Raw genomic sequence first — 11,236 nt, forward strand, 5'->3', positions numbered from 1 at the left:
CAAATTTCATTCAATTTGAGAATTTTCATTTGAGCAAGTCTGGTGCCTCAATAAAATCCGTCTTTACGGACTGTTCTGTTTTGACAGATTCTGCCTTTTATTTTGCATTGCCTCTTTTGCTATGATGGATGAATTTCTTTGCTTCATTAATGTCCAGTAGCTTTGTGCAATATCCAGAAGTGTTAAGAATGATTATGTCACCTCTGAACATGTGAATTTTTATTATGCACTAACCCTCTAATGAGTTTTTTCGAGTTTGGTGTGGAGGAAATTTTCAAGGATCAAGAAAGGAGGATGATACAATATGATCAAGGAGAGTGAAAGCTCTAAGATTGGGGATGCCCCGGTGGTTCACCCCTGCATATTCTAAGAAGACTCAAGCGTCTAAGCTTGGGGATGCCCAAGGCATCCCTTCTTCATCGACAACATTATCATGTTCCTCCCCCGAAACTATATTTTTATTCCATCACATCTTATGTGCTTTGCTTGGAGCGTCGGTTTGTTTTTGTTTTTGTTTTTGTTTGAATAAAATGGATCCTAGCATTCATTGTGTGGGAGAGAGACACGCTCCGCTGTTGCATATGGACAAATATGTCCTTAGGCTTTACTCATAGTATTCATGGCGAAGGTTGAATCTTCTTCGTTAAATTGTTATATGGTTGGAATCGGGAAATGCTACATGTAGTAATTCTAAAATGTCTTGAATAATTTGATACTTGGCAATTGTTGTGCTCATGTTTAAGCTCTTGCATCATATACTTTGTACCCATTAATGAAGAAATACAAAGAGCTTGCTAAAATTTGGTTTGCATATTTGGTCTCTCTAAAGTCTAGATAATTTCTAGTATTGAGTTTGAACAACAAGGAAGACGGTGTAGAGTCTTATAATGTTTACAATATGTCTTTTATGTGAGTTTTGCTGCACCGGTTCATCCTTGTGTTTGTTTCAAATAACCTTGCTAGCCTAAACCTTGTATCGAGAGGGAATACTTCTCATGCATCCAAAATCCTTGAGCCAACCACTATGCCATTTGTGTCCACCATACCTACCTACTACATGGTATTTCTCCGCCATTCCAAAGTAAATTTCTTGAGTGCTACCTTTAAAATTTCTATCCTTTACCTTTGCAATATATAGCTCATGGGACAAATAGCTTAAAAACTATTGTGGTATTGAATATGTACTTATGCACTTTATCTCTTATTAAGTTGCTTGTTGTGCGATAACCATGTTCCTTGGGACGCCATCAACTACTCTTTGTTGAATATCATGTGAGTTGCTATGCATGTCCGTCTTGTCTGAAGTAAGGGAGATTTACCACTCATTTAATGGTTAGAGCATGCATATTGTTAGAGAAGAACATTGGGCCGCTAACTAAAGCCATGATCCATGGTGGAAGTTTCCGTTTTGGACATATATCCTCAATCTCATATGAGAACATTAATTGTTGCTACATGCTTATGCATTAAAGAGGAGTCCATTATCTGTTGTCTATGTTGTCCCGGTATGGATGTCTAAGTTGAGAATAACCAAAAGCGAGAAATCCAATGCGAGCTTTCTCCTTAGACCTTTGTACAGAGCGGCATAGAGGTACCCCTTTGTGACACTTGGTTAAAACATGTGTATTGCGATGATAATCCCGTAATCCGAGCTAATTAGGACAAGGTGCGGGCACTATTAGTATACTATGCATGAGGCTTGCAACTTGTAAGATATAATTTACATAACACATATGCTTTATTACTACCGTTGACAAAATTGTTTCTTGTTTTCAAAACCAAAGCTCTAGCACAAATATAGCAATCAATGCTTCCCTCTGCGAAGGGCCCTTTCTTTTACTTTTATGTTGAGTCGGCTTACCTATTTCTCTCTACCTCAAGAAGCAAACACTTGTGTGAACTGTGCATTGATTCCTACATACTTGCATATTGCACTTGTTATATTACTTTACATTGACAATATCCATGAGATATACATGTTACAAGTTGAAAGCAACCGCTGAAACTTAATCTTCCTTTGTGTTGCTTCAATACCTTTACTTTGATTTATTGCTTTATGAGTTAACTCTCATGCAAGACTTATTGATGCTTGTCTTGAAAGTACTATTCATGAAAAGTCTTTGCTTTATGATTCATTTGTTTACTCATGTCATTACCATTGTTTTGATCGTTGCATTCATTACATATGCTTACAATAGTATGATCAAGGTTATGATGGCATGTCACTCCGTAAATTATCTTTGTTATCGTTTACTCCGCTCGGGACGAGCAGAACTAAGCTTGGGGATGCCGATACGTCTCCGACGTATCGATAATTTCTTATGTTCCATGCCACATTATTGATGATATCTACATGTTTTATGCATACTTTATGTCGTATTTATGCATTTTCCGACACTAACCTATTAACGAGATGCCGAAGAGCCAGTTGATGTTTTCTGCTGTTTTTGGTATCAGAAATCCTAGTAAGGAAATATTCTCGGAATTGGATGAAATCAACGCCCAGGGGCCTAATTTTCCACGAAGCTTCCAGAAGACCGAAGAGAAGACGAAGTGGGGCCACGGGGCGCCGCCACACTAGGGCGGCGCGGCCCAAGGGGGCCCGCGCGGCCCTAGCGTGTGGGGCCCCCGTGACCCCTCCGAGGCTGCCCTTCCGCCTACATATAGTCTTCGTCGCGAAACCCCCGCATCGAGAGCCACGATACGGAAAACCTTATCGAGACACCGCCGCCGCCAATCCCATCTCGGGGGATTCTGGAGATCACCTCCGGCACCTCGCCGGAGAGGGGAATCATCTCCCGGAGGACTCTTCACCGCCATGGTCCCTCCGGAGTGATGAGTGAGTAGTTCACCCCTGGACTATGGGTGCATAGCAGTAGCTAGATGGTCGTCTTCTCCTCATGTGCTTCATTGTCGGATCTTGTGAGCTGCCTAACATGATCAAGATCATCTATCTGTAATTCTATATGTTGTGTTTGTCTGGATCCGATGGATAGAGAATACTATGTTATGTTGATTATCAATCTATTACCTATGTGTTGTTTATGATCTTGCATGCTCTCCGTTATTAGTAGAGGCTCGGCCAAGTTTTTTACTCTTAACTCCAAGAGGGAGTATTTATGCTCGATAGTGGGTTCATGCCTCCATTAAATCCGGGACGAGTGACGAAAAGTTCTAAGGTTGTGGATGTGCTCGTTGCCACTAGGGATAAAACATTGATGCTATGTCCGAGTATGTAGTTATTGATTACATTACGCACCATACTTAATGCAATTGTCTGTTGTTTGCAACTTAATACCTGGAAGGGGTTCGGATGATAACCTCGAAGGTGGACTTTTTAGGCATAGATGCATGCTCGGATAGCGGTCTATGTACTTTGTCGTAATGCCCAATTAAATCTCACAATACTCATCATATCATGTATGTGCATTGTTATGCTCTCTTTATTTGTCAATTGCCCGACTGTAATTTGTTCACCCAACATGCTATTTATCTTATGGGAGAGACACCTCTAGTGAACCGTGGACCCCGGTCCATTCTTTTACATCGAATACAATCTATCGCAATACTTGTTCTACTATTTTCTCGCAAACAATCATCATCCACACTATACATCTAATCCTTTGTTACAGTTAAGCCGGTGAGATTGACAACCTCACTGTTTCGTTGGGGCAAAGTACTTTGGTTGTGTTGTGCAGGTTCCACGTTGGCGCCGAAATCCCTGGTGTTGCGCCGCACTACATCCCGCCGCTATCAACCTTCGACGTGCTTCTTGGCTCCTCCTGGTTCGATAAACCTTGGTTTCTTTCTGAGGGAAAACTTGCCGCTGTATGCATCACACCTTCCTCTTGGGGTTCCCAACGGACGCGTGCTGTACGCGTATCAGAAACCTTCGATGCACGGCCTAGTTAGGTTTAGTTTCTTTGCAAAATTTTATATTTGTATCCACGACGGTTCAAACTATGTATTAGTTTGTGGAAAACCATGTGCCTAACTGTGTTTTCGTGTAAACCACGTTCCAAATTATGTATTAGTTTGTGGAAATTGAAATAAAAAAATCAAAAAAAAGTATTTTAAATGTTTGGGGGCGGCGTTTGGGGGACGCGGGTGGGGAGCGACGTCCCCCAAGCGCGGCACGAACAAAACACGTCCCCAAACGCTCAATCCGAGCGCGGTTTGCGGTGACGGTTTGGAACTGGAGATGCTCTAATGTGTCATGGAATCAGGCCCATAGCAACGTTCCAGGCTGGCCCACAATCCCTAAAGAGCTCTAAGCTCCCAGGGTTGGCAGCCCTCCTGGTCGATCGGCAGGTCGCTTTCGCCGGGCCCAGTTGGCATGACGGTTCCTAGGTCAAGCGGGCCAATCAGCCGATGTACAAAGACTGAAGAGAATTCCTGATTCGTTGCTCCATCGTAGTCCTCCTCTTATCCGCAGGCACCCCGCGTCTCACCGTCTTCGTCCCCAACTGGTCGCCGGTAGCGGCCGGCGGTCTACGGCGAGCGACGGCGGCGGCAGCCGCAGATTTGGCCAACTGAGGCATGATTTGTGGCGGGCGGCCCCGGTGGCTAGGCGAGAGGTCAGAGGTGGGCGGTCTCAGTGGGGTGAATCGACGACAGCATCATCGGTGAACTTCGGCGCATCTATTTGGTTGTCAGGTAATCTGGCGACTGGTGGCTTCATGCGGCGCTGCGGGTGGGGGTGGCATCTCCACCGTGGTGAGCAGCTGGGGGGCTGAGGGGTCAAGGGGGCGGTGGGATCCAACGGAAGGCATGGTGGCTATTCCTGTTCCTATTTTTTATTGACAATTGCCGATCTGCTTTGTTTCTTGTGTGCATCATGGATGTCTGAAATGTATTTCTACACCGTTCCTCTCCGTTGATGTCTGAAATCTACTTGTGATCCGTTCATGCTGCTGCTCTCATTTGTATCACCGCCTGGTGAAGCTGCATGGTTGTTGGTGTTTTAAGGATTGTGTTCTCTTTCTTTGACTATGCTTGCTTATGTTTTTTCTTTGTAAGTAACTTGCAAAATTGTTCTTTCACTGTCTCGATTTTGATGTAATTGTTTTGGTAAATTTTGTATTTCTGAAGTACTCCCGTGGTATTCTAAAAAAATGTGAGCAAACATTAGAGAGAATTTCTTGTGTATGGCACCAGAGAAATTATTTAACAAAAATAAGTACCTCTGGTTCACATGATATCAAGCAAGTATGGTAGCCAGACAATTTTCTCACGATCTTCTCTTAAACTAGAGCAGGTAGCTACTTATGTGCGTATATACACTTGATTGCTTATCCTCAACATGAATTTGGGATCATAGAATCTGACTACCTTGTAGCTTCTAAACCTGTTTAACTGTACTGATCATAATGCGAAAGCAAATATACTTTTGCTCATGTAGAGATCATATAACCTTTGTAATGATTTACTTTTTTCCAAAGGAGATTCTTTTGTTGGAAATTATGTTCAGTTTTCCGACTCTTATATATACTAATTCTCTAACCATTTCGCTGAACGTCTACTGATGTTCAAGATATTAAAGGGAAGTGCCTTACGCCTTGATACTGAATGAAAATTAGAGCTGCACCACATGTTGGGGTTCATAGTCCTTGTGGAAGTACTTAATTGCTGATACAGGCTTTTATATTTGAATATGTGCTACTTGTGCAACAATAGATGTGGTAAACTTCATATTCCTATGGCCGCAATATCTCAAAAAACATTCTGCAGTTCGTTTGGTTTGTGGCAATGTAAGCACTCTTTAGTTTCTTCCAAGTTTTTTCTAATGTTTGAATCATCAAAGTTTTGAACCTTTAGTAGAAACTTACCAATTAACTTCTGAATTAACTGAATTCTGAATTTAACTGTACATGTCTTCATGTGCATCATCGGAATTATTTAGCAGTTATGTACATTATTATTATATTTTCGTTCTTTCAATATTAGAAGCTTCAGTTCAAAATTTCTGTAGTTCAGGAGTAGCTAGATCCTGTGTGTCGGTGTAATGAAACATTTTATGAATTTTCTTTCTTCTGTGAGATTGGTTAGTGGGTCGAATTGGCGAGCAGCGTGGCAGGTGGTGGCTGCGTGCACCGCTGGGGTGTCATCGACATCTTATTGAGTGGTTGGGCGGCCTCAGAACTTGTGCGGGCGGAGCACGCTGGTGGGCTTCGATGTACGGGTATGTTGGCCTTTTGTCCTTCTATCTTTTACTTGCTTTCGTGGGACCAAGGCCCAGTTTCTTTCTCTTACCTTTTGATATTTTTTTCTTCACCAATTTCTTTAGAAGATGTTACCTCCTTTCATAAGTCGTAGAGTGTGCAATAATTTTTTATTTAGGGTAGTCATAAGTAAAAGTATTTTTCTTGGTCTAATGAAAATAATATCAGTGAAAGGCATATATACATTGTTGCTATTAATTTGTCCATGAAGTTCCGATAGATAATTTTTTTCTTCCAGGGAGATTATCCAACATTGAGGTTAACCAATCTAAAAAATTTACTTACCTGCAGACCATAGATTTACTCTGATGACCAATACAGCCTTCAAGTCCGATACAAGAAGAATTTTGTGACGCACAAATTTGGTTAGCCTAGAACAGAAGAAACAAATGGGAACCTAGGAAATTTATAGTTGAAGCAAAATAAAATCAGGTACAGTGATCAAGTGGATGGACAACATACTAGATTTTGACACAACCATCCAGAAGTAAAACGATACTATCAATAAAGCGGATGTGCCACATGAGATCATAGTTTAGCATATTATTTTAACTTTTACGAACCAGCTCATCTTAAAACTTATCTCTAGCGAACAGGGATCTGATGGTTGTCTTCTTCTACGCACTGGTGAATATTTGTATCCTATGCATCCAATGGCACCATTCGGAGTGACATTAGATGCTAGCTGAATATATTTTTCGATAAGGTGTACCTTCCTCTGATTTGTACCATGTAGCTCTCAATGTTCTTTCAATCCACACATCTGCAGTTCGTCAGATGAGGGATATTGCATCTACTATGTTCTGGGCAGCTGAGAGGATGTTTGTTACTGATTTAGTGTTGGTATTTCTTTGTTTTGATGCTCAGATTCAGACCGTGTTGGCAAGTGGTTCTATGACCAGTAGTAAGTAATGCTAGATGTTATCTTGCCTCTTCTGGACCGGCAGAACTATTGGTTTTAGTCTTCGTTGAATAATCTCTCAAGCGTATGAGAATTGTTATCTATCTGTTTATGTTAGCAAGTTTTTGTCTCTAGAAAAGAAAAGTAAATAAGCTTCAAGACAGGTATCTACTTGCTGGTACCTTCATAAGTTTACTCCATAAAACTTATTTAGGCCAGTTTAGACAGATTTTGATAATGCCATATCAGTATGTACCTGCCCTTTTTTTTACTTGCCAACAACAGTGATGTTTTTTTTTTGCACAAAACTGATAATGCATTCATCCATGTTAGATTCAATATACACACATAAAATTAAGAACTCTAGCATAGGAGAGGTGACATCTTTTTTTTTGCACTCACTCTTAGAAGTTCAGACGACATGGATATAAGTGCAATTGTGCAATATCAATCTTTATGCTTGTTTGATTGAACTAAAATGAGTTATATATGTTCTTCCGAGTGACTATGTATGATTTTTAGATGCCTCCACATGTGGTCCGCGCTACCTCAGTGACTAAATATGTAGCTTCTCGCAATAGAATGTAGGGTACTCCAGCTACACTAGCAAACATTGTTACTTCAAACGAAAGAACACCTAGTTTCAGAGCCAGATGTTTCTGAGAATATTAAACAGGAAGACTACCAAGTTATTATTCAATATTTCTTTTAAAGTGCAACTCGAGAGAAAATGAACTCTTTCTTTGATAAGAAAATTACCATCAAGGGTAGAATACAACAAAAGTTAAAACTTCTAACAACATGGTGATAATAAGGAATGTGCACATTATCTACCTTTGACTGGCTGGATATATGAAAAGCTCTTGCTCATATGGTACTCATGAGTTGTAATGTGAAGCTGTAGAGGGTGAAAGCTTCAAATATATTTAAGGTTCGTCGTTTGAAAGGGTAGCTTTCAGCTCCACATGGTAGGAAAGTTGAACTGAGGGCATTACGCATAATTCTTTGCTTAATCCGACACATGGATCATGTAGAAATCGACATAGGTAGTATTTAGTGGGTTTCTTCCGTATTTTTATTTATAAGAATAGCAGTAAATTGTGTGTCCTACTATGGATGTTCTTGGCTATATATGACGACCTAACCATTGCAACTATGCAATACTTTGTAGATCATTTGTTAAGGAACCTCTTACTTAGTAGTATATTTAAGTTGAAACTATTTTCATTTTGTTAACTGAAGAATGCACAAAGGAAAAGGTATTCTTTAATTGCAACCTAGGCATGTGAAGTACCGAATTAATAGGTGCATATATTCCTCGTTAATCTTAATGATGATGTGTTCCTCAGGATTTTGGACAGGCCCATGAATATGAGCACTAAGATCTGGTGTCAAAGTTCCGGGTGCTTGATCCAAGTTATCAACACTGTTACTTGCCATGCCAGTGAAATTCTATTTAAATGTGTGTTATCACCAGATTTTGGCTGAATCGGGAGATGGGCCGCGATCAAGATGGGCTTGGAAGATTACACGTGGAAGATCTCTGAAGCGGCTTTACACGGAGAATTTGGGCTAGATTGCCCGTGTATCTTTAATTATAGTAGATTGTATCTAGATTAAAAGTTAGAGTTTGTCTCGTACACGGTGGGGATTATTCCCACGTTAGAAAGTCCGCTGGACTATAAATATGTATCTAGGGTTTATGGAATAAACAACAACCAACGTTCAACACAAACAAATCTCGGCGCATCGCCAACTCCTTCGTCTCGAGGGTTTCTCCGGTAAGCACCATCGTTGCCTAGATCGTATCTTGCGATCTAGGCAGCACTAGCTCACCCACGTTGTTCATGCGTTGCTCGTACTCGAAGCCTTTTTGATGGCGAGCAACGTAGTTATCTTAGATGTGTTAGGGTTAGCATTGTTCTTCGAATCATATGCTTTCGTAGTGCAACCCTCATGCATCTAGCCGCCCTACACCTATCTTAGGTGTAGGGGCGGCACCCGCTGATCATAGTTTAGTAGATCTGATCCGTTACGGTTGCTCCTTGTTCATCAAGGATTAGTTTAACATCCGCAATAGTTAGGCCTTACAAAGGGTTGGAGGATCCGACGGCGTGTAGGGTGACGTTTGCTAGCCCTAGAAAGGATGTTCGGGGATCAACCTCGTGTTGGTTTTAGGCCTCGTCTAGGATCGGCTTACGGTCACCGTGCGCGAGCGCGAGGCCCAATCGTGAGTAGGATGATCCGATTATGCGGTGAAAACCCTAAATCGTCGTAGATCTCATTAGCTTTATCTTGATCAAGCGGGACCACCATATATTCGGACACCTTGTTCGAATCATGGGTGGATCGGCTCTTTGAGCCGATTCACGGGATAACCCGAGAGCCGATCGAGGCTCGTATTTAATGTTTACGTGTATGCCATGCGAGAAACTAAGCGAGGCATCATCCACACCTTCCCGACCAGGTATAGGTCGGGTGGCACGCACTTGCAATAGCATCGGACGTGTGACCGGGGAGGCTTTGCGGGCCGTCGCTACGAGGGGCCGGGGCCGGCCGCAGCCCTAGTTGTTCCCGGCTCTACCTGTGTTGCCCGTCTGCGCCCGCAGGGGGTTTCTGACGTCAACACATTCTGGCACGCCCGGTGGGACGACCTTCGACATCCACAACATCGCCATCTACATCCGAGATGGCGGAAGGCACTCCGGTCAAGTATGAGGATCTGCCTGATGAGCTCAAGAAGAAACGTGACGAGGTCAAGGCAACCCTCGAAGCCGAACTCATCGGCTCCTTTGAGCAGACCCGTCCGCACGGCATCAAGCTCGATAGAAACTCACGTCCGTTGTCTGGCGTCAGCATGGTGGATCTCAGCCACTCCATATGCCAGCCAGAGTTCTCCTTTGGTGTCAACATGGCAGGGCTTGCAAGCCGCCATGGCAAAGATGAAGCAGAAGGCAGCCACTCCCGTGGCGAGGATAAAGAGGAGGCCGATCCACGCGACCGGCCCCGAGATGATGACAGACGGTACCTGACAGAGGAAGAAGGGAGAAGCGCGCGGTATCAACGTCCACTCTCCGTGCATCTCCTCAACAAATATGAGCAACAGTACGACCGACGTCGGCGCTACGACGTAGATGATGAGAGAATTTGTCGGTCTGATGCAGAGGACGGAGGTACCGTCGGCATGATAGGAACAACGACGGGTACAATCGTCACGCTGAGGGGAGGTCAAGGGGGCAGGATGACATGGATAGGCACTGGGACTGTCCTTTCTTCAAACATTGCTAGGACTCAGGAATGAGCCGATTGCCAACAATCGAGAACTGCCCAGAATGCAAACAAAGGAAGAAGGATGCAGCTAATGTGTCCGTGTTCGAACGTCTAGGGCCTCTCCCACCTCGGAACAAGCATGCTGAGTACGCTCGGGTGGAAGATCTCGAGGGACTAAAGGACGATGATGAAGAAGGTAGGTATCATCGGCCAAGGTGGTGCCCTGATGGGCTCAGCCGTTCCCAGAAGCGAAGGGTTCAGCGTCTACGCGGGTTGGAAGAAGGCCGAGAGATTATACCGCACACATTGAGGAAGGCACGGCCGGATCCGGCCACCAAAATTCAGCGAACACCGAGCGAAGAAGGTCGGCCACAAAGAAAAGAGTGGCGCCCCAAGCAAAGGAAAGCCGATGATGAGACATCGGCTGGCACAAACATGGTCTTCATCCTTCCAACAGAGTTTAGCGCTCAAGGATTGTACGAAGCACTGTGGCACAATTGATCTGCGGCCCACGGCCGGTCATCTTTGAGAAGCCGCAAGAAAGAAGTTACGAGGCACCCGAAGGCCCCGTACTTGCGAGGTTACATCAATGGGCAGCCTCGTCAACAAGATGTTGGTAGACACCGGGGCGGCGATCAACATCATGCCATACTCCATGCTACGTCGGTTGGGACGCTCCAGCTCGGATCTGATCAAGACCAATGTAACATTGAGCGATTTCAACGGCCAAGCATCTGACGCACAAGGTGTTCTGAATGTGGATCTGACCGTAGGAAGGAAAATTGTCCCTACGACATTCTTTATTGTCGACAGCAAGAGTACCTATGCTGTCCTACTAGGGAGA

At 43.4% G+C, this 11,236-nt stretch overlaps 1 long non-coding RNA gene across 1 annotated transcript; it reads left to right on the top strand.

The window, feature by feature from the left end:
- The first annotated feature begins 4,768 nt into the window (after positions 1-4,768).
- LOC124658484 lies at positions 4,769-6,752 on the top strand. The gene is made up of 2 exons (XR_006989219.1): positions 4,769-6,181; positions 6,513-6,752. It is a non-coding gene; the product is annotated as an uncharacterized LOC124658484 (long non-coding RNA).
- The last annotated feature ends 4,484 nt before the right edge of the window (positions 6,753-11,236 follow it).

This window comes from Lolium rigidum, chromosome 5 (assembly GCF_022539505.1).
Source record: "Lolium rigidum isolate FL_2022 chromosome 5, APGP_CSIRO_Lrig_0.1, whole genome shotgun sequence".
Taxonomy (NCBI): Eukaryota; Viridiplantae; Streptophyta; class Magnoliopsida; order Poales; family Poaceae; genus Lolium; species Lolium rigidum.